General features: G+C 42.9%; 1 protein-coding gene and 2 long non-coding RNA genes across 5 annotated transcripts in view; 2 read left to right on the forward strand and 1 right to left on the reverse strand.

The window, feature by feature from the left end:
- PCDH19 (protocadherin 19) overlaps positions 1 to 23,413 on the reverse strand; it is a 137,265-nt gene that overhangs the window by 23,109 nt on the left and 90,743 nt on the right. The window lies entirely within an intron of this gene.
- Positions 1,103 to 13,175, forward strand: LOC309334099. The gene is made up of 3 exons (XR_014152873.1): positions 1,103 to 1,300; positions 4,162 to 5,196; positions 12,901 to 13,175. It is a non-coding gene; the product is annotated as an uncharacterized lncRNA (long non-coding RNA).
- On the forward strand, positions 14,499 to 21,306 carry LOC309333309. 2 transcript variants are annotated; one of them, XR_014152462.1, is made up of 4 exons: positions 14,499 to 14,614; positions 18,523 to 18,633; positions 20,926 to 21,011; positions 21,143 to 21,306. It is a non-coding gene; the product is annotated as an uncharacterized lncRNA (long non-coding RNA). The 2 variants fall into 2 exon arrangements; XR_014152463.1 differs by lacking the exons at positions 20,926 to 21,011; positions 21,143 to 21,306 and adding an exon at positions 18,895 to 19,543.

Below are 23,413 nucleotides of genomic sequence, written 5' to 3' on the forward strand. Positions count from 1 at the left end.
CTCAGGATATCACTCAAGAAATCACTCAAGATATCTCTCAAGTAATTAAGGAACAAAAGAAGAAAAGGCACACTAGCCTGGGAACTTCCTCTCTGCCCAGAACATTGGAGGCTATACACCACACCCCCTCTACAGTATTTATAGGAACTCAAACACTGAGATCCAGCTCTGTTCCAGTAACAAGAAGCCGAAAGCACCAGCCTGAAGATGACGAGTGAGACCTCGTCGAAACGTCGCCTAGACACCCCAACTTTTACACGGGAAGACACCCGAGGACACCAAAACCTGCATATATATATATATATATATAAATCAGACACACAATTTGAACTGTTCCACCATTTCAAGAAATGGACAGAATTTGGGCAAAAGAAGCAGTGGTTCAAAAAGAAATTCTTTTAATGGGGAAGGAGGGAGAGAATTTGAATTGCACCAATTTATCAAGCAACCATCAAACAGGCCCAAGGTCTGAGAATCCAGCTTGGTGGGAGTGGGGGTAGTGGGGGGGATTTCCACTGTGATCACCCTGCTAAAGAGGTTAGATCCACAGCCTGCAGAAATCGCTGTAGCCCTGTAAAAAGCAGTGGAGTTGTGCACATTTGCACCAGGTAAAACTGTCACTGGCCTTTTCTTTCTCCTAGCCTATATAGCCATTAATAATTTAATTCCTTCTTGTTTACTGTACTCACATGAAGTGTGACACCTTTGGTTATTTACATCCGAGATAATTTTCTCATGACACAGTGGGCAGATAAATAGAAAACAAGAGGAAACAGCAGCTGCTCAGGCTGCAAAAATAACAAGAAAGGTGGTTTATTTCAACAGACAGGATGCTAAATTTGAACACGAGTCCTCAGCTATGGACTTCAGCAACTCACTGGGTGGCTATGCACAAGTCATTCTTGTTCAGCCTCAGGTACCTGTTTCTAACAAGGGAAGCACAACTGGCTTCCTAAATGAGTAAATACAATCTTATACTGTAAGGGGTTTGCTGCTGGTGACACCTCCAGAAGCCTTTGGCTGTTCCGCTGTGATGTCAGAGATATGAGTTGGCCCCTCTGCTCCCAGCAACTGAGGAACTAAAGAGAAACCAGAGCTCAGTGGTAGAGCACATGGTTTGTACATTAAGTGTCCTAAATACAATCCATGGCATCTCCAGTTTTAAAATTGATCGATTAGCCCATCATGGGAAAGACCTCTGTCAGGGATTTCAGAGAGCTGCTGACAGTCAACACTAAAAAGCTGCATGGAGAAATAGTCTGACCTGGTATATGGCAGGAGGAGGAAAGAGGAGGAACTGGTGAGAAATGAGGAAGGGCAGGAGAGGGGTGACAGCACTAGGAAAGTGGCTCCCATCTAAAACAAGGATGGGAAACCTATGGCCATCTGGTTGTTGTTGGGCTACAACTCCCATCAGCTCCAGCTGCCAAGGCCATGGTCAGGGTTGGTGGAAACTGTAGACCCACAACACCTGGAGGGTGTAAAATTCTGGAAAGCCACTGGCAGTCAGCATGTAGACAATACATAGTTAGGTGAATCAATGGCAAAAGGCAGCTTCCTATGTTCTCCTAAAACTGCCCCTGCATTGTCATGGGAATCCCATGCTCCTTCATATTTGAAACAAAGAGAAAAACCCAGTTCATATAGAAAACAGAGAAAAGTTCATAAAGAATACAACAGAAAGGTTCAAGTCTAGCTTTCTCCCTGAAACAATACTCTTATGTTTATGGATGTTTCTCTTCTTGGGACAACATTTAATCAAACAATGTTTACATGCACACTTGAAGTCTGGTGGTATATTATAGAAATATTCTTGCCATGTGGTGAGCTGTTTGCTGGACAAGATCTAGGGTCCATATGCACTATATATTTAAAGCAGTACCACACCACTTGAAACAGTAATGACTTCCCTCCCAAAGTATCCTGGGAATTGTACTTTGTTAAGGATGCTGTGAGTTGTCAGGAGACCCCTATTCACCTCACATAGCCACAGTTCCCAGAGTTCCTTGAGAAGAGGGTTTGACTGTGAATTGTAGCTCCGTAAGTTGGGTTGGAGGTCTCCTAGCAACTCAGCACCCTTAACTACAATTCTCAGGATTCTTTGGGGGAAGCCATGACTGATTAAAGTGGCACCATATTGCTTCAGATCTATAGTGCAGATGGGCCCTCGGACACATTGTTGAGGTAACTGAAGGTTGCAGAAATTGTTGTTCCCAGCAATGCTAGGAACATGAGCCTGAAACAGACAGTGCCAGCATCAAATTTTGGAGGGTCCATAGGCTGTGCTTTTGCCCACACAGCTTGGTTTCAAGCCATGTGGGCAAAACAGGGTCGCCTGATGTCATTCAGACATCTGGTGATAGGCAGTTGGGAAGCCCTACCCTTCTGTCAAACATGGCCCACAGTGGGTGGAGGAAATAGCAATCTGGCCTGCTGACCATACCCAGTTTCCCACTGACTGTGACATTGGTCTTCAGGTTATGGCCTGATTTTTAAAAATATATATTTGTATAGAGCTAAGGCTGCTGTGACAGTGCATCTTGGATCAGTGGGGGGAGGGTCACAACAACATTCAAATATATTGATTTTTTTAAAAAATAGGAGATGGGTCCCCAAGTACATGTTTGAATTAAAGGGTTTGAAAAAGTTGAAGACTACTAGTCTAGTCTAGTCTAGTCTAGTCTAGTCTAGTCTAGTCTAGTTTATTACATACCCACAAATCTGGTGGGTCCCAATGGCACATTCCTAAGCTTGTTGTGGACAGTAGGCCCAACACCAGCTTGCTCTTCATCCTTGCATCATACCCACAGCAAGACTGCTAAATCATCAACGTAGCTAATAGGGTATTCTGTACTAAAGCCATTGTCACCAAGACCGCTTGCATTAATAAGGTGAGCCTTAAGAAGGGGGATGAACTCAATAATCTGATAGGGCTTTTTCATCTCGATCCATTATGATTCTATAGTTTGCATACCCAATTCCCATTAATGCTAATGGGAGTTACTGTACTGCGTTCTGTGAGAGAAGAATACAGGCCTTTTGACTTCATTACGGAAATTTAAAATTCATTACCACAGGATACTGAGGGATTGCCCTAAATACTCTCTCTTTGTTATATATTTCCTAGTTAATGCGACCATTTGAGTGTACTGTACCCTGCTGAGTAGGAAACATTTTCTAGGCTGTTTAAAACACATTCTCCACAATTGGAAGCAAGTCTTTTGTCTCCATTTATGCCTTTGACACTGGCTGCCTTCAGCTTAATGGGACCAGAGTAGATAAAAGCAAATTAATCCAAAAGGTGACTTTTTCTATCCTATTGTCAAATCTCACAGATACAAATTCAAGTATTCCTCGTCTTCCTGCGATTCAACACAAGCCATGCATTCAAATCTGAGCTGCAACAATGAATCCAATTATTAGAACATCCTATTCAAAATTATGCGTCAATCAGAAAATGACCACTTGACTATGCTCATATAAAAAAATACAAAACACGGAAATTGCCAATGGGGGGTGGGGAAGAGGGGGAATAAGAGGAGAGATTCCAAGGTGCAGCAGTGGGGCACACCTTAAACTGGAAAGAACTGGAATTAACCTGCAGAAAATTTGTTCAGAACACTTTTTCTCCAAAGACCTTGTTGCTCTCCAACTAGAAGCTGGAACCTGACTAGCTTTTTAATTGACTTGAAAGGTAGTGTAAGACACATACATCCTAAAAGCTGATGGTGTAAATGAGAGTAGTGAGGTAGCAGTGGCTAGTAAGGAGCTAGTAAGACCTGGGTTCAAATCCCTGCTCAGCCATAAAGCTCCCTGGGTGATCCTGGGCCACTCAATTATTCTCACAGCTCAACCAAGTGTCCTCCTTAACAGAGGGCAGTCCTTCATTTGACAAGTTGGCTTGTCAAGGTTCAGTTTAAAGATAAAGAACCATAACAGCAGGGGCCTTGAAGTTGCCCATCATCAGCTAGCACCCAGGCAGGATACAGAACAGGGACACTGGTCACAGTACCCCCTGCTTTTGGGGGGTGCACTGTACTTCTATTGAAATGACAGCAAGTATTTTATTTATTTATTTATTTATTTATTTATTTATTTATTTATTTTTAAAAATTGCTTCTTAATTAGCACACACAATTCTTTTTTCTTTTCTTTTTGCAGGTCAGTGTATTTTTTGGCAATCTGTTTGTGGAGATGAGCAATTAGCCTAACCAACCTCACTGAGTAATTCCGAGAGAAAAGATCTTCCATTTAAGCTACTTGGAATAGGGCAGATTGCAGAATAGATAGGCAAACAGTGAGAACTGCAGGCAGGGTTATGCTGACAGCATCTCACTCCTGTTAGCAGCTGGGATGCAATTTCCTGCTCTAGCTGCAATTTCTTGACCAAGTGCAATACCTGAGCTGCTGTGGTCAAGCTATCAGAGTCCAGGAACAGCCACGGTTTCCATGCCAGCTGAAAATTGATAAAAGGTCTCCTAACCCACTGCGATAGCCTAATGCGAATTCCTCACCTTAGCAAGAGTCAGACCAGGGATTTTCTCACTGTTCATGCTCTTAGGGCACAGGAAGTGACCTTATTCGAAGTCAAACTACTGGTCTATTTAGCCCAGAATAGTATTACTCTGACTTTGAATGGCTCTCTTATCAGCAGCTTTTTTAAACTGGAGATGCCAGGGTCCGAACCTGGGACCCTCAGCATGCAACACATGTGCTCTTCCCCTGAGCTATGGCTGTTGCTTCCTAACTCTTAGTAATGACACACCACCAGCCCTTTATTTACTCACCCAGCCCAGTAGTAAATATAATGGTGATGTTTCATGCTTGAGGAAACAAACCTACCATTTCCCACGTCTCTCAAAGGCAAGAATATCAACTTCTGGATGGACCGGGCAGTCAAAAGTGTATTCATGGCACCCTTCAATAGCCTGCCTATTGGGACCTGGCAGCCTCCACCTAACACTGGCCCTCTGTTGTCCTTCATGTAAATATTGTTGGGACGACAGCCAAGGCAGAGGGAAGGGAGTGCCTCTTCAAGCAAGATGGGAATCTCTAGTGTCAGATACAGCCAGCCTGACTAATGAGACCTCCTGCTTGCCAAATCCTCTGTCTATTCCAGCCATTGAATATGCTCAGAAGCTCCATGGCACCAGCCCAACAGTCTACAGATCCCAATCAAGTATCAATAGCTTAAGTGTAAGTGATGGCAAAGGGGGAAAGTGCCAAGTGTTCCTTTTCTTTTCTTTTAGTTTCAGGAACTTCAGTTGCTGTTATGTCACTAGTGGGAACGTAAGCAAGGACTTAATTAATCCTATCACAGAATGGATCCACCACAGGGCAAAGAAAAGCGGGGGGGGGTCAAAAGGAGCTATTTTGGAGTCTTTACAAAGAGAGAGTGCCAGGGTGAGAAAGTTGGCACAATTTTCAGCTGTGTGAGGGTAGCTCCCATTAATGAGGGGAAGTCCGGGATCCTCTTTCAAGCAATGTTCATGGGAAGAAAGGTGAACAGTGTTAGTTTCTTCTGAAGTGGCACACATTACTTAGGGCAGGGGACACAGCCCAGTGCAAAGCCTCTTCTATGTTGTGCAGAAGGTTTCAGATTCAATCCTCAGCATCTCTGGTTAAAAAGGACCTTAGGCCTGCAGGGCAAGAAATACCCTCTGTCTGAATCCTTGGCAATCTGCTGCCACTTGAAGGAGGCAGCACTGATCTGGATTGACATAAAGTTCTGACACTGTGTAAAGAAACTTCATACACAGTGGTGCCATCAGGGCAGGACTTTGGGGGCAGGAGTCTAGGGCCCAGCCCAGCATATTGAGCAGAATGGCCTCCTCAAACACAGCAGGGGTAACTTACCACATTCTGAAGTGATTTAGATGTAATGTGTTGCTAAAGAGGGAGGCCCCCACAAGACCATTAAATGCAGTCTAAAATTACCTGATTATACCATACTCAGACAGGAACATTTTAATGGGGCTCTGAATACCAGGCAGGTAAGAGAGAAGGATGTAAGGGGCAGGGTGACACATAAGACCTTAGGAAATTGCCATATACCAGGGAGGTTTTTTTAGGTTATCTGCCCATCTACTCTCACTGGCAGTAGGTTTTTGAAGGGAAACTAAGCCTGAAGAAGAGATGAGTAAGAGGTGAAAGGATGACAGCCATCTTCAAATATTCAATGGGCTGTTGTCAGGGCCGGATTTAGGTTTGATAAGGCCCTAAGCTACTGAAGGTACTGAAGGTAAGGGGGCCCTTTATATGTCCAGATGTCCTTTGTCAACAACAAATTTGTCATTGTTTTTTGTGTTGAATATATGCCATGCAACCAGTCCATGCAGAATGTAGGCACCCTATATATAGAAATGAGAAAACCCAGTGATATTTTAGGGAGCAGGCTAGCAGGCGGGCCCCATTACTTACATCATAGGAGCCTACACAACACAAAACACTGTTGCTGTATGTAGGTTTTACTTTATTTGTTTTTTATCTTATATTTTGGAAATGTACAACTAGGGTTTTGTTTTTCTTTAAAAAAAATTGGGGGGGCCCAAGAGAGTGGGGCCCTAAGCTATAGCTTGTTTAGCTTATATGTAAATCCGGCACTGGCTGTTGTATGAACGATGAATTCTATCGCAACCTTCAACCCTTGGCCTAATTGCAAAAGGCCTCTGCAAGCAATCAGTTCAAAACTGTGGCAAAAGCAGTTTGTCCCTCCTATGCAGGGGCAAAGTGTGTGTGAGGAGGAGTGGGTTGCAGAAAAAGAAAAGGTGGCCATCACTATTTTTGGCTTTGGCCCCGCCCACATTTGGATTTGCCTTGCCCACCTCTGGTATATGATGCTACCATGGAATGCAGCCAGTACTCTGCATATATTCTGGACCTTTTCCTTCAGCTTTGTTCAACTGGTGACCATGCAATGGGTGCAGAAGCATTCCAAACCCAGAGAGGAACCAACCTTGGCACAGCCCTAACTGAAAAGAGATTATTTGCATTCATGGGATTGAGTGGTGCAAGATAGTATTGCCTAATAAGATGGCACATCATTTGTCAGCTGCCAATACATGCACAAACCTCTATTGGGTCTTCATTAGCCCTGCCAAGAACAAAATGCTTCCTTCCAACTGGTGCTGGCTGACCCATCCACTACTTAATTGTCATTTGCATTTCCTAAAAATAAGCCCTAGTTTCCACAGGGAACACTTCTGCCACTCAAGTGCAACTATGGTATGGACTTGAAACAATATCCCCAATTCATTGTTGCCCCCTAGAATTGCACATTCAGCCCACGGAAGACTTGTACTGTTGTGCTTACAGTGACTCAAAAAAATTTGCACATTGTTTCAGAGCATCCCCTTCCACCTATACGTGACTGTAGCCAACCTTATTTTAGGGTATCCCTCTGCCCAGGAAGCAAGACATTTAATTAGTCCTCCTTGCAAACCAATGTGCAGTCTGCCAGGTTCTCCCAACCAATGCCGTCCCACAGTGGAAGTCTTCACAACCTCATGATCCTTCAACAAGACGTGATTACTCCAGCCCCAGCTGTACCCCACTCTTGATTCTTCGATACCATTCTCTTGCCTTCTTCCATGCTTGCTGTTTTCCTTGGATTAGTTAAGGACCTCAAACAGATGCCAGCCTCAGGTTCCCCATGTTCATCTATTCCTAAAACATGTTGGAAGTCTTCTGAGAACGCAGGCTACTATTAGAAATATAATTTTACAGCACAATATATTTGCTAAACTGGTGAAATCCAGAATGAAGCACAAGAGTGAATCACAGTCTGCAGGCATAGAGAAGGGGGCAGTGACATATGCTCATAAGGAAGATTTGTGCTTAAATTAAATTCCTGGTTGTTTCCTTGTGCGTGTGGGTCACTCTCAGTGCCAATCAGTATACTGGTGCCAACAGCAAAACCCAACAGTGTCATCTGAACTAAATAGTTCAACTTGCTGTCAGTGCCAGTCAAGCAACTTTGTCTATTCATAGCATGGTTTGGATTCCAACTGCACCTGCAAACCAACGGGCTTGGTATAGCTGCCAATCAGTTGGTCAGTGGAGCAGATGGCCTCAGAAGGTGGTGGTCTCTCCTTCATAAATCTTCAAGCAGATGGAGTGACCTTTGAGGTGCCTTCCAATTCTATGGTTTTAAAGAAATGTAGTTGTGCAAATAGAGGAGGGCATCAATTGGACACACACAAAATGGTTTCTGCCTTTATTGTAATAGTTTATAAATGTGTTTCTATGCATATTAATCAGTGCATTACTTTTTTTGGTAGTACATTTCCACTTTTTTGGTGATGCGTGAATGAGCTCCCTATGCCTTAAAAATGCAGCAGCATCTTTGGAACTTTACTCTTCACTGATCTGCTGAATGGGAGAGACCTGGGCTGATGCTGTACAGAGGAAATCCTGCCATTATAACACTAGCAGTGGCAGCCAGAGGTTGTGCCTTTGGGGTGATGAGCAGGCAAAGAGTGTGATGTCATCCTTGAAAATAAAGCTGGGGGCAAGTTGGAATGCTCTCTGTTGACTTAAGGGAGATTGCAGTGACCAGGAGACAAAGGAGGCTGAGTATTAGGACATAGGGTGGGACAATAAGGCCAGAAGGAAGACCTTTGCAAGGCTTTAACAGGATTAGCACATTATTTAAACTGTTTTGTGCTGAATTTAGCTTTTGCTTGTCTAAAATGTTGATATATGCTATGATTTGTTGCACTAACTTGCATTCTGATATCTGAAGAAGTGTGCATGCACACGAAAGCTCATACCAAGAACTGACTTAGTTGGTCTTTAAGGTGCTACTGGAAGGAATTTGTTTTGTTTTGACTATGGCAGACCAACACGGCTACCTATCTGTAATTGCATTCTGATAATTTGTGCTAATTGGGTTGCTGTTCTGCTTTGGTGTTAGCTCCTTTGGGCTTCCTTTAGGCAGGAAACACTGGATATAAGCATGATATGAAATGGAAATGGAATTCAAGAGTCACGCTACCTCTGCCTATGGAGGTTCCATTTAACCATCAGGACCAACAGTGATGGGTATGGAATGAGCGTGATGCTTAGGGGTCCTGAAATAGATCCCCAACCTTAGCTATGACTAGCAAAAAATATGAAAAAGACAGACATCCAAAATAAATGATTAAATACCAGCTGCAATGTATGCACACAGAGAGAAAGAGAGAGACAGAGACACCCAGAGTCAGAGAGAAAATGCAGAACCCAGCTTTCCTTAGTGCAAAAATCAGATTGCTTTTAAAGAACAACTTATTACAGAGCATATGAAGTTCTGGTTAATGGTCTGTAACTGGTCAGATAATTCATAGAATCATTGAATTGGAAAGGACCACCAGGAGCATCTAGTCCAGGGGTAGGCAACGCAAGGCCCATGGGCCACAAGTGGCCCACGGGGGTCGTTTAACCGGCCCACAAGCCACCCCCAAACCGAGCTGCCCGCTTGGTGAGTCTCCCTGCGCTGCACTAAAGCAGCGCAGCCTGGCACGGGGACTCACTTCTGCAGCGCCGGAAATCGCGTCTGCGCATGCGCAGATGCTGGAAATCGCGGGCGCTCGTGCAGTGTGGCCCACGAAGGGATCTCTGCTGGAGTGAACTGGTCCAGGCGAGGTAAACCTTGCTGACCCCTGATCCCTGCAATGCAGGAATTTTTCACCCAACATGGGGCTTGAACCCACAACCCAGAGATTAAGAGTCTCATGTTCTTCTATAGTGGAGCTATCCATCAGGGAACTTTCTTATGTGATCTTGACTCTACACTCCAAAGTGCTTAAACTACTCACTCAGCCTCAGTCTGGACTCTAGAAAAGAGGGCTTCCATAATAGAAGCAACTTTGGAACTTCTAAGATACACTCATTTAAATGGAATGCAGGGTGGGGTAGAGGGCTGTTCTATGTGAGTTTGCAATAAGCCTCCCTGATCTCCCCACAAGGAATCAACAGGGTTTTTAATACTAGGGAGTGATGAAACTCTCATATTCTGGGAACAGCAGGAATTCAATCCCAGAAAGGAGCCTGGTTGGAGCTGGTGAATATTTAAAGTTTGATTCTAGTTCCTCCGTATATATGATACCAACCAGAGTCTCCATTTGAACTATGAGAGTAACTTTCCTCTTCTGAAAGGGCAAATGTAGCCCTATAGAAATCCTGCCGAACCATCTCCATGGGGAGTCTTCCTGATGCCTCCTCCATGTCTGGTGCACAGATGCAACCCCCGCCTCTTGTCACTATGCAGTCTAGTCATTTAGAAAACACTTAGCCATGCAGCAGGCAATAGAATTAAAAAAACATTAAACTTCAGAAGGGGGCTGGGGAGGGGGTGCTCAAACTTTGACAAGCTGCATCTAATGCTAAGTATAATTAATTAAATTGGATGAGGCACAAGGGGAAGAAGGCAGAAGACGATGGCAAGCTGGAATCAGGATGGTAATGCACTGATATTTTGCGCGTCATCTGGTAAAGGAAATAAGCAGGGCTGTAGTGGTGCAAAAGAGTTGGGGAAGACGTGGCTTTCAAAAGGATGCATACTGGGGAAAGGGAGCAAAACGCAGGAGAAAGAAGTAATAGCAATGCAAGAGAAGATGATTAAAAGAAAGCCAGGTAACTAAGAATATTATCTTACAAAAACTGCAGTGAAGGCTGCAGGGGTAAACAGCTCAGTGGCAGAGCATCTGCTTGGCATGCACAAGATCCCAGGTTCAATGCCAGGTATCTTCAGGTGGGGCTGGGAATGCCCCCTGCCTGAAACCCCAGAGAGCAGCTGCTGGCAATAATAAACTAGATGGCCTAATGATCCAACTCAATATAAGACAGCTTCCTATGAATAAAATAAGGAGGTCAACAATTCAATGTTGTGAGGTCTGAGAATGCAGATGCACACCCAAAATGAAGAAACAAGAAGCCACATATAGATGGAAGCCACCCTCTCAATCTATTGCTGTTGAAGCTGTTATAGCAGCACCAGTTTCCCAGAGACAGAACTGTATATCCCCCACAATATTCCAAGGGGCAAAGTTTTAACAAGCTTGACGACTCCATCAGCACAGATAATTAAGCAATTAGAACAGTCAGAAGTTGACAAAGCACCAGCTGAATGATGCCCATGAAGCTACAAAAGGGAAGAGGGGTTCTCCCAGTGGAAAAAAGCTTTTGTCAATGGTTATCCTGATTGCTTGCCAAGGGCAGGGGGAGCTGCAAGGCACACAGGCAAGGCTGGTTTCCATGCTGCCATGAGGGGAAGGGCAAAAGGGAAAGGCTGGAAAAATGAGAGGGACCGATCGTTTTATTTTATGTGGTGTTTACAAGCCCTCATCCATTGCAAAGGGGTGATGTAGGAAAAAGCTAATTCCTAGTGATATTACTATATGTTTCTGGAATGTGTGCTTCACAAAGAGCATTCCCTTATGAGCTCAGAGAGGAAAAGCACATTTGAGTCACAATATTTAATCTAGGGACGTTTATGAACAATTTCAGGCAAGGATACTGAGACATGCTGCCAATCCCAGCACTCATCATTCACAGAGAAACAGTTCCACACCCTAGTGTATCAGCGCTATGCAAAAGCCTTCATATTAGTAATCTCAGATGGCTCTCACATGCATTTATAACTTACTCCTGAGGAAAAGGAATATTGCTGAGGACGTTGTATTAGGAGTCCTTGCAGCTTGGGTGAATTAGATTGAAGCAATCGTTTACAGTTTCTGGAGTTCAAAGGCTTTATTAATGCAGAAACTATTTATAGAATGAGTGGAAAGGAGAGAGAGAAAATGACTGACATCTTGGCTCAACATTAGGAAAGAAAAATAAACCAAAATGGCCCAGCTTTTTAGGGGTGGAATTAATTTAGAGACAGAGACTACAAGCAGGGAGTAGCTGGATCACTAGTGCCCTCTTGGAGTTTAAAGTAACACAGGCATTAACTATAAATTCAAGAGAAGAAAATGTGTTTGCTTTTCTCCAACACTGTACATCCAGGAAACTGTCATGGTCCCCAAGGCACCACAAAAGACCCAAAAGATATTTTTAAAGATATCTCATAAACTAAAAGTATGTAAAGGGCAGAGCTCAAATGACGGTGGGTTTTTTAGTGTTTTTTGTGGCATGGTTTTACTACTTATATGCAAATACTGAAGCACATGGCTACTCAGAGTAACCAGTATATGCAAACATCTGGCTCATCTAAGGCTTTATAGAACTTTTATTCTCAATGGTGATGGAACTCAGAGGCGGAAAATACTTTTTATTTTTACAAATCTTTATTATTTGTAAAGGGGATCTTTGTACAAGTCAATACTTTACTATCCCTTTGGAGCCCTTTGAAATTCTTTTATCCTTCCAAGCAGTGACACTTTATGGCTTACATTTTTTATTCTTTTTTATGTTCGCACTTTGTTTTAACAAAATCTACAAAATATTAAATGGGGGGGGAGAAACGTGTATGTTTTGCAACAGCAAGACATACTGCAATGGTCTAAGATCAGGGGGTCCCCAACATTTCTGGACCCAGGGACACATAAGAAACTCTAAGAAAATTTAAGAAACTGTCATAAGCACCACAAAATACCCATTTCACAGAAAAGCAACAGGCAATGCTCAGAACCTAAGATTCTCAGGAGCCACTCCTTCTCCCAAAACAACCAACTACACACACCCCAAAACAAATAAAACACAGACATATAAAGCAGGCAACTCCTTATAAACCTGATACCCCGCCCCCCAGCAACTACAACAACAAAACCACCTCATTTAAAAAATATTAGGAGGGGCAGGGGACCTTGATGGGCACCAAAGATGGTTTCTGAGGTGCCACATTGAGGATCCCATATCTAGATAAATTTTTGGTCTGATCCAACATTACTCTATTACATTCTTATTCTGAATCAACAGGTGTGCATCTCTTGAAAAGAAGATGCACTGCACCCATCTGCAGGCCCCAGATATCCCTCACCTGCTGCCACAACAGATATGGAAAGCCAATACTGTAAATGAGCCTCAAGGTTCACACAAAGAAAAGGAGATCTGCTGAACTGAAAACAGTAGAAACTTGCATGCAATTATTTCATACGTTCCAGAAAGCTGTGGAATGGGCTCCCAATCTTCAAGGTAACTGGAAAGCAGGACCATGTAAAAACTAAACTGTGCTCACCTAAACACCAAAGGCTTCTGCAGCAATCTCCTTCCCTGGGCTGGAGACAGTAGCAGTGGGCATTTTCAACAGAACGGGGGCATATTCACACCATACATTTAAAGCACATCCAATGCACATTTAAAGCACATGGCTTCCCCAAAAAGAATCCTAGGAATTGTAGTTTAAGAGTGCTGGGAATCGTAGCTCTATGAGGGGGAAACTGCAGTTCCCAGGTTTCTTTGGGGTATGTCAAGGGTTTTAGAAATATGTTGAATGTGCTTTAAATGTATGGTGTACATGCACCCCAAGTGTTTTTTCTCCCCATGATTTGCCAGATACAGAGTTTAGTAGCCTGAGGGGCACAAGAGAAGGAGGGAGCACTTTGGACACATTTTCCAACACTGCAGGAGAAGGAGTCTACTACCCTTGCATTTAAGCACTAGCCTGGCAGCCACAGGCAACAAAGAACTACACGCAGAAGAGTGCTTAGAATCCCATGCAAGTGACTGAGTAGGCTGGAAGGGGAGAGACTATTCTCTCCTCTTCTGCACTCAGCATAGACAACAACTGAACTGCCAGAGAAGGGCAGTCACCTCTTCTACCCAGCACAGAAATGCAGAAAGCCCCCCACCCATTCTCTGCCAGCACCTAGCAGGCTAGTTTTAAAAAAGCAAGTTAGCAACTTTTGGGGGGGTTATTAGACAATCCTGGTCTTCTGAATAGCCAATGTGAAATGTTTAAGATCCAAGAAGCAGAGGTTGTTTTTTACGACCTTGGATGGTGAAAACTGTTCATGATAATTGCATGTTTCTAACTAACAGAAGGTCCCCAGGTGCTGCGAGTTTTGGAAAAACTTACATGAATGAATACATTCCCTAAGACGGAGAGGGCTCAGGTGGAAGATGGATGGCAATACAACATTTCTCCCAGGGAAGGACTAAGTACAGCTTTCGGCTGCAACACAGTCCAGTGATATGCTGATGGGGAACCAATATGGACTCTGAAGGTGCAATTTCCATGGGGCTGATGAAGAATAATTCATTTACTTCAAGGGAGTGAGAATAATTCATTTACTTCAAGGGGAATAAACAACCTTTAGCATCAGAAGCATGAGCTCCAAGATTGCTTTCATTTCCCTTGTACATAAAATGAGTTTGATGCAAGCTCCATTTCCAACATGGTTACACATGCTAATGGCAAGATTAGAAGGGTGGCAAGACTGAGCAGCACAGCAAGCAAAATTCAACTGACACGAGTAGCAGGAGCTTCTGGGTTAAGCATGTGGCTTGGTGTCAGTTTGGGGGAAAGGAGTGTGCTCATTTCAGAGAATGAGGTGAGACAGCAAGACCATTAGCCTGGTCTTTCCACTTGGCTACATCTGAGGGAGATGTGAAACAGCAACAGCTCCTCCATGGCCTGGCTGGGAACAACTATGCTTGATCTCCTCTCTTCCCCTCCCAGAATGATCTCCTGGTAAGTGAATTTGACATGTTTTCTTCACTCGCTGTCCATTTCTCCTCTTGTATCATGTCTATTAGATTGGTAGCTTTTTAAAAAAAAAAAGTTGAGCCAGCTTGAATGCAGCTCTTTGACCTGGCATCTTCTGAAATGTGTGTTTTCAGGACCCACCCTATCCCTGTGGTGTAAATTGCTTTATTTGTTTTTTCAATACTGAATTTTTTATTGTTGTAACCTGCCCTGGTATGTGTTGAAGAATGGGTGATAAATGCGATCATCATCAGAAAAGTGGTATACAAATGGAGTAAATCTCTCTCCCGCCCCTCACAAACACTTTCCTTCTAAACCAGAAATGTCCCCGATGTGGCTTCATTTAGTGTTGTGACTTGCTGACCCAATGGCAGCTAATGTGAACTGTGAAAGCCATCACTTTCCCGTTAGGAACTTCGGGAGCCGTGGCTGCTAGTTCTGCATTTAAATGACTAATTGGTGGGAGCAGAGAGGTGAACGAGCAACCCTTCCATTCTATTAGTGCTGGGCTGCATCATTCATTTCCTTTATTTTCACAAAGGTCAGAAGCAAGCAAAGCAGAAACAGATAATTAAACAGTTCTCCAGCCATCACCAATGCACATATTTCAATGAACTTAGAGGCAGCTAGCCAGTGGGAACAGGATTCAAACTCGGTCCTTTCCATCAAGGCAGAATTACATCATCCTGATGCACATGGGTTTGCTGAACGCATGGGCAGAAGGGGTCTTTTCAAGGGGAGAAGAGGTGGACAGAAAGGTCTGCTTAAGCCTTTTCAACCTGTTGATGCACATATTTCAATGAGGTTATAGGCAGGATGCCTTCATGGTTGTCATACCACACCACCCCCAACCACACCCTACTAAGCTTGTACAATAAAAATGAGCTTTCCGTATCTTTGTTTGTGGTTTGATTTAGCAATGAATGCAGGGTGAGGTGTGTGGGGTTTTTTGAGGTCCTGTAAGAAGACAAATGATAGAGACAGCAGAAGGTTTCGTTGCTGTTGCTGTGAATAAATTACAGCTCACAGAAAGCAAATCACACACTCAGAGCAAAATGGTGGTTTTGTTTTTGTTTTGCGAAGTAAAGCAGTTTTCAAAAATTTCAATAATTCAGCCCACAAGTAGGGGGTGGGGGGTGTTAAGTTACAGGGTAGAGGCAGAAATGAAATGAAGTTTCAAGATATCATGGCCCTTACCAAAGTAATAGCTATTTGTCTTCAAATGAAGCTTGTTTCAAGTGTTTCTCCAGAGAATAGGGGGAAAAGGGAAGGAATAAGCAGAAGCAATGACCTTAACAACAGACATTCGGGTGCAAAATTGCCAAACTGCCTGAAGGGAAAATATTTGGTGCTGCAGATAATGGCCTATTAGGCTCAATCTTTAGCCACTTAGAGGGCAATTAACACCAGACGTTTGCGAAGACAAGACACAAGCCAGTGCAAATCACCACTTTGGGGGGATCTGGGTTTGTAGGACTATTACATAGGGAACCTTCTGGAACCCTGTTACAGGTAGGTAGCCGTAACAGGAAACTGCTGGAACCCTGCTCCTCAAAAAGTAAAGGGTAAAGGACCCCGACATCATTACCCTCAATGACTTCACCCCTGATCCTCTACACTGGCATTATGAGGCAAACACAGGTTTTGGAGGCTCAATTTATGGCCCAGAACATATGTGTCTATCCTGAAAGGAGAAATATTTGAACTCAACAATAGCTTTGAAACCAAGCTGCACATATTCAATTATACATTCAGCTATACAGCCTTCATCAAACTGGTGTCTTCCAGATGTTCTGAATTACAATTCCCATCAGCACTAAGCAAGCAGGGGCTGATGGGCTTTATAGTCCAAAGCATCTGGAAGGCACCAGACTAGTGAAGGCTGCATTTCAAGTTGTGCATCTGTTGGACTAAGAGCCCCAAAAAGTACACTATTATTTACTAAAAACATTTTTCATTCCATTGCTCCCACTATCTGAGGGGGCTTTCATAAATTTAAATTTAAATCAACAATAAAAACATATCTTTTTTAAAAAAAAAACCAAAAAACTATGCGGCTCTACAATGGTACAAGCAAAACAGCAAAGACTGCAGTGGCAGAAAACCATAGGCAAAAGCTATGTTGACCTTTGTTTCTTCTATAACCAGATGTTCACAGCATAAGATGCATAAAGCTAAAAATATATGGTTTTAAAGGGGGATTGGACAAGTTATGGAGGGGAGGTGTGTTAATGGCTGTTAGCCATCACATGTAGGGCCTGCAACAAACTGTTGCATTGTGTGTTCCTTCCTAACAACAAAGTTCCTGTTCAGGATTTCAGACAGCCTAGGCAAGGCATTCAATTCTCTTTCCTCCTCCCCTGGTCTGGTTTTCTTTCCCAACCTTCAAAACTGCTTGACTATCATGCATGTTCCGTTCTCATAGGGCTTGCAGAAGGAAATGCCCCTTCAGTTTTTAAGAGAGAGAGAGAGAGAGATTTTGTCAAACCTCAGGCTTTCACCCAAAATGATATATTCCTGTTGTTTCTCAGTGGGTTTGTTTTGGCTGCATAGCTATTGGCATTCACTAGCTGAGTTAGCTTTAAGAAGGAACAATGGTTCCAAGTTCAGAGGCAATGTGAAACAGCATATCAGTTGCTAGAGGGCTTCCTAGCAACATCTGTCTGGACACGGTTGGAAAGAGGATGGTGGGTGGAGGTGCTCCCTCTGAGAGAGGCATTGCTGAGTCGGAAAATCATATACTTATAGAATTGTAGAGTTGAAAGTGGGAACTTGCAAAGGAAGCAATGATAGCAAGAGCTAGTGTACTGTGATAACTAGAGTGTTATACTTCAACTGCAGAAACCAAGATTCAGTCTTGCTTGGCTACTGAGTGGCTATGGGCCAATCATTGCAACCACTGCTGCAAGGGAAAAAATGGAATGAAACATGTTTACAGCTGGCCACTAGAGTCCATGCATTGATAACCCTGAGGCTGGATTGCTGCAATGTACTCTATGCGCGGCTGCCCTTGGGCCTGATCCAGAAGTGCCAGCTGGTGCAGAATGAGGCAGCCAGACTGCTACCACCAACATTCAATATCACTGTTAGAACATCCTTACTGCCTGCCCATCTACTACTGAGCCATGTTCAAGGTCCTTGCATTAATTTACAAAGCCCTGAACAATTTAGACCTACAGTGCCTGATGGGCTACCTGAATTCTTATAGCTCGATCACCTGAACTCCCAGCTAGATCACTGAGATCATCTGCAGGAGTGTTACCGGTAGTCCCGAGTTGGTGAGGCTCATCAGGGAACATCAAAAAACTGAGCCTTTAGTTTAATTGTCTCGATGCTGCAGAATGATCTGCCAATAGAGGTTCAGCAGGCACCTTCTGTTTCAACCTTTAAACATCTGCTGAAAACTTTTCTGTGTTGCTAAGCTGATGCTAAGCTTATGCAGACAATTATGAAAACATCTTTCTGTAATAGCTGGTTGATGATCTCCGATTTCAAATTTTCATGTATGTGTTTTTTTAAATTGTACTGTATACATGTGTGGTGGTTGAAAATGGCTTTGATGTTTTATGCAGTAGTGGTATGCACGCTCCCAGGGTTGTCTGCTGGTGGACTGGTGAGATTCACTGTTGTGCAACAGTTGCACTAGCAGAAACAAATTGGCATCAGATTGTGCAAGTAAATTACCAGCAACTTGCTTTTATGCTCTTGCACAATAACATTTCACTTGTACAAAACACAAATAAGGGACTCTTTTGATCTTACGGAGCAGACAGGATGGTATAGAAGGAAGCAATTCCCAGGGTATACTGGTCCTAAGCCATTTAGGGCTTTACAAATATATTTGCCAATCAATCCCCACTCCATCTTATGTAGAATCTCATTATTTTATGCAGAGATGCAGAAGAACACCCCCCCCCATTGTCTTCAATGTTCTTTTAAGCAACTCTTTGATCAGTATCAACGTGTGTCCCACCCCCACTGCCTCTTCCTTCACACACATACAGGTATGTCTGGAGACGGTCCAGTGTTTATAATGTTTCTTTAATAAAAGTGTCCTGGATTTAAGGGAAGCAGCAAGACTGATGCAGGTTGCTATGGCAAATACACATTTTCCTATTTAGCAGCATAATCAACAGCCTTGTACAATTTTCTGATTTCAGATTCTCATTCCAAATTGTGCAGCTTGGGTTATCCAAGTCACCCTGTTATTAAGTTATTCAAACCATTTTAATTGGAAATATTATTATTATTGTTATTTTTAACAGCTCTGCAAATGCAACACTTTTAAGCCATGCTCTATGCCTTTCTCAAAAGCGGAAATGCCAATAAATTACATTCAGGTTAGGTATCTTTTTTTCTGCCATTTTAAGCACAGTTCCATTGCAGCATTAATCATCTGCGCCTCTGCTGAAGAGGAACGTGGACATACAAGATCAGAATTAAAAGGTAAATGTGCCATGCAAAGGTGGTCTAGGGAGTTGGTCCATTTTTGTAAAAAAAAAATTAAAAATACCATTGCTATTTCAAGCTTAGAGATCTATATACTGTAGTCTTATTTTGGCTCTAATTGGTGTCATGAAGGAAACACCAAAAGGTTAACAAGAGACTGTTAGTTTATAATGCACGCTTCCTAGTGCCAACTCTGGCGGTTCAGTCTGTTTTCAGACTCATTAGCTATGTAGACTGATTACAGTTTCAGATCAGGAACTGCTCGCTTGCTGTGTTAGCAGAAGGTTCCTTTTTATTCATACACCTACCCTACTGCTAAATATGAAATGGATGGCTTTAACTCTTTGTGGGACTCAAAACTGCAAATGAAAGAGGGAAAGAAGTTACGTTCCTTCCTCAAGAAGTAACAACTTACTGGGCCCAATCTTGGGAACAAGGATCAACAGAAGAGGCCTCCCCTCTGTAGTGCTACATTCACCATCTCCATCACTTCATTCTGCTGAGCAGAGTCTCAGACATCTGTCCCAAGATCATGCCCTGACAAGCTGCATTACCTGGTTGAGTACACATCATGCATTTAAAGCACCCTCCCCCCCCCCAAAAAAAAGAATACTGGGGACTGTAGTTTTTAAGGTTGCTAGGAAGTTTAGCTCCCAGGATTCTCTGGGGGACAAAATGTGCTTTAGGTGTATTTTTAATGTATGGCTAGTGGAAGCCAACAGATTTCTTAAAGCTTCGATGCACCAAGACATCTTTCTTTTGGGTAACAGGGTGCATTCACAGAATGGTTTCATAGCATCTCATCTTTCAACTGGACAGCCAGAGATGGAATTTAAAGAGGGCAGGATGAGTTGCTTTTGGTGGCAAAGTTCAGGAGTGTAGATAGAGTGATAAGCTCAGTTTCTGCAGAGTGAAGTCTTTAGCAGGGGTGAAATTGAACCGCCTTAGGATTTCTTGTTAGTTTCACCTTGCACTTAGAATCATAGAACTGTAGAGTGGAAGGGACCATGTGGGTCATCTAGTCCAGCCCCTGAAATGCAGGAAGCATATGGTCACCCATCCAATTTGAAACCATCCTGGATCCCGCTTAGCTTTGCAAAGGTGCTAGCAGTTTTATTGCTGAACCATACACCCGTAATAACAACTCTTCTGGTTCCTTTGCAAAATTGAAAAAATGCTTTGAAAAAAAATAAATATTTGAGAACTGGCTCTCAGTCTCACAGGCACTTAAATGTTCAAATTCTGGAGTATTTCAGTCTCATCTAAAAATGGGAGATGCTGTCTGTGTGGCAGAAATTGCATTTTTCGAGGATTAAATGTTCTTTGGCAAAGAACCTCACCAAACTCCAAGGCTTATTCATTATTCTTGTCCTCTGCTAAGATGTAAACCCCCTTTCTCTTAATAGCACACAGAATAACTGGGTTTTTTTTATTTCTTTGCAGGCCCCAAATCAATTCTACACATGGGACATAAAGAGATCTTAAAGAACCTGGAGACATGATGCCAAATTACATGTTATACATGCCTACATCAATGTGTAGCTTTAATTTTGAAGGAAGAGGGTGCTTAACCCTTTATGGTATCTGCTTTATCCACTCGCCCTCAAAATCACAAAATACACTCTGTACTTCCTCCCTGCTCCAAAGGGTTCCCGATTTGTGTTTATCCCCATTTAAAAAGGAAAGATGGAGCTTTGATACACAAATCTATGTGAAATGTGTAGCTTGCCCCCTCCAATAATCACTGTTTAGATGATGGTGGTGCTATGTAGTTGTTGGCGAAAACAAGAACATAAAAGAAAACATGAGATTTTAAACAAAACCCGCTTTGTCTTTCTGTTAATTAGCAGCTTTTCACTCAATACCTGCACTTTCAAAGACTGATTCGTATTTTTCCAGTTGCCAAGAGAGCTAGCAGAAAAAAGCACAAAGGGTGAGCATCAAGGCATTTTTTTTAAAATAAAAAAAATCAAAAAGCAGGAAAAAAACATATATTAAAACTGAAAACACCTTCCAGGTCTCAGCCAGAAAGGCCACATGCTCAACCTTCATTTTCCTTTCCAGGTGGCCTTTAAGCAGAGGGGAAATCAGCGGCACACTCCCATCTGGGATGCCATTTCCTGCAGTTGCACAGAGACACAATTATAGCTGCAATCTCTATCTAACTCCTGTGACCTTGGATTCATTAACTCCAGTGAAAGACACATTCCAACATTATATTATTTCATGTGACAAGGTGTGGGGTTGGGCGGGGGGGCGGGGGAGGTAAGCAAATTAGAGAAAGTCTTTCAAATGCCTGTGATATTTAATAAACATTGATGTGCAAACAACGGAGATTACAAGCCTGTTTACTAGTGCGCCCTTAAACCAAATGGATTACAATATGTTTCTACAGTCATAATTTTAATCTCTCTCTCTCTCTTTCCTCACCATCATCACCCTCCAATGAGTGCTTGGTTTTTGCTTTAAAAAACAACAACACAAGATATCCACAATGGCACCTGAACTATATGAAGCATTGTTATACCTCTTTGAACAGTCGTGGTTTTCTGCACAGACTACTGGGAACTGCGGTTTGTAAAGGATGCTGGGTGTAGTTTGGAGACCCCTATTCACCTCAGTGAGCTACCGTTCCCAGACTTCACTGGGAATAAGGATTGACTGTTCAACCACTGTTAAATCCCCAGGGCACTGGACCATATGCCTGGGCTTTGCCTAAGTATCAGATTTTTATTTTTTTTCTAACAGTTTGTAGCCCTGTGGTTTCATAAGTCCCCATGCCACAAACCTCAGGCTTAGTAACTTAGTTTGCAACTCTATCTACTTCTAGGAGAAAATTTAGACACAGCGAAACATGTAGCAAGCTCATTCAAATTCACACACACACACACACCACATTAAAACAGGCATTTCCCAACCAAATTGAGTTTCTAGTCTCCAAGGCAGAACATGAAAAAGGCAGCAGAAGAAATAAAATAATCCCTCTCCCCCTGTCTACTGGGCTGAAATGAAGTAGCTAAACTTTGGGAACCGACAGGTTTGCAAGAGGGCAGAGGCATGTGTTGTCTTCTGTCTATTTTTTTAAAAGCACTCAGTGTGAGCAAAACCAAAGGAGAAATAACTCCATGAATTGCAAAAGAGGGTATCAAGCCTCAAAGATGCTAATTCAGGCCCTGAGGGATCTAATCAACCTCTTTGTTAAAGTAAAGATAAAACTTTCTGACAGCAAATGCTATTCTGATAAAATGGAATTTTCAATTATGCTATGAGCATCTGGTCCATGCCATCGTTTATGGAGCAAGGCGCCGTGCAGCTTTGCAATGTCAGAAGCTATTCCGCACAGACAGCTTCTCCCACTGCTGAGAGAGGTTGGGAACGAGACCTATACTGACCAGTATGTTTTGTGCAAAGTAAATTCTGTGCCTTTTCATTTGTGAGACCTTATAAGATTTGTGCTTAAACCAGTTTGTAATGTAAGCATAAACACTGTCGCTGTAGCTGAAAAGAAAACAACTGATCCAGGAGTGAGGAACCTGCAGTCCTGCAGATGTTCCTGAACTACAACTCCCATCACGCTTGATCATTGGTCTGTGCTGGCTGAGGCTGATGGGAGTTGTACTGTCAACACATTTCAGGCCACTTCTAGGTTTTAGAACATGCTTGAGCAACAGCCAATCAATGGGCCATCTAACCTACTCATGTCTAGAAAAGCTGCATATATATCATGCTGAACAATGACCCATATCCAAGTTCAAATCCCTGCTCAATTACAGGGCTTACTTGGTGACCTTAAGCCAGAACCTGCTCTCAACCTAACATACTTCAAAGGTAATGGATAAGGAGGGGAACCCTATGTTTATGTCATAACATTTATATACTGTTTGATTGTAGAAAAAAAACTCCAAGTGGTTTACAAATACACACCCCCAAGCTCCTTGTACAAAGGGTAGGTTGACAATGATAGTGACCATCACTTAAGAAGTCCAAAGTATTTTTTGGCACAAACATGACACCCTGCTAACCTGTGTCGACCTAGGACCAGACCACACACACATGGGAGGGGAGGAGACAGAACTATCCATGCCATGCTGGCATTCCTAGTATGGCAAGCTACAGTAAAATTTGATAATTCACTTCAGTTTTAACAACAAAGGAACAGATTTCTAGCCCTTATGTACAACGATAAGCTTGAATGAATGTCATGTGTGTCCTCTGGAGGGTGGAGACAAGGGGAACACTCCCCCTCCTCAGAATCCTAAATGTATTTATTTATTCTGAAGTACACAGACACGTACACATCTAGCTAGCCAACAAGGAGCTTAGCATGATCTCTTA

The sequence above is a fragment of the Podarcis erhardii genome, assembly GCF_964252035.2.
Source record: "Podarcis erhardii genome assembly, chromosome: Z".
Taxonomy (NCBI): Eukaryota; Metazoa; Chordata; class Lepidosauria; order Squamata; family Lacertidae; genus Podarcis; species Podarcis erhardii.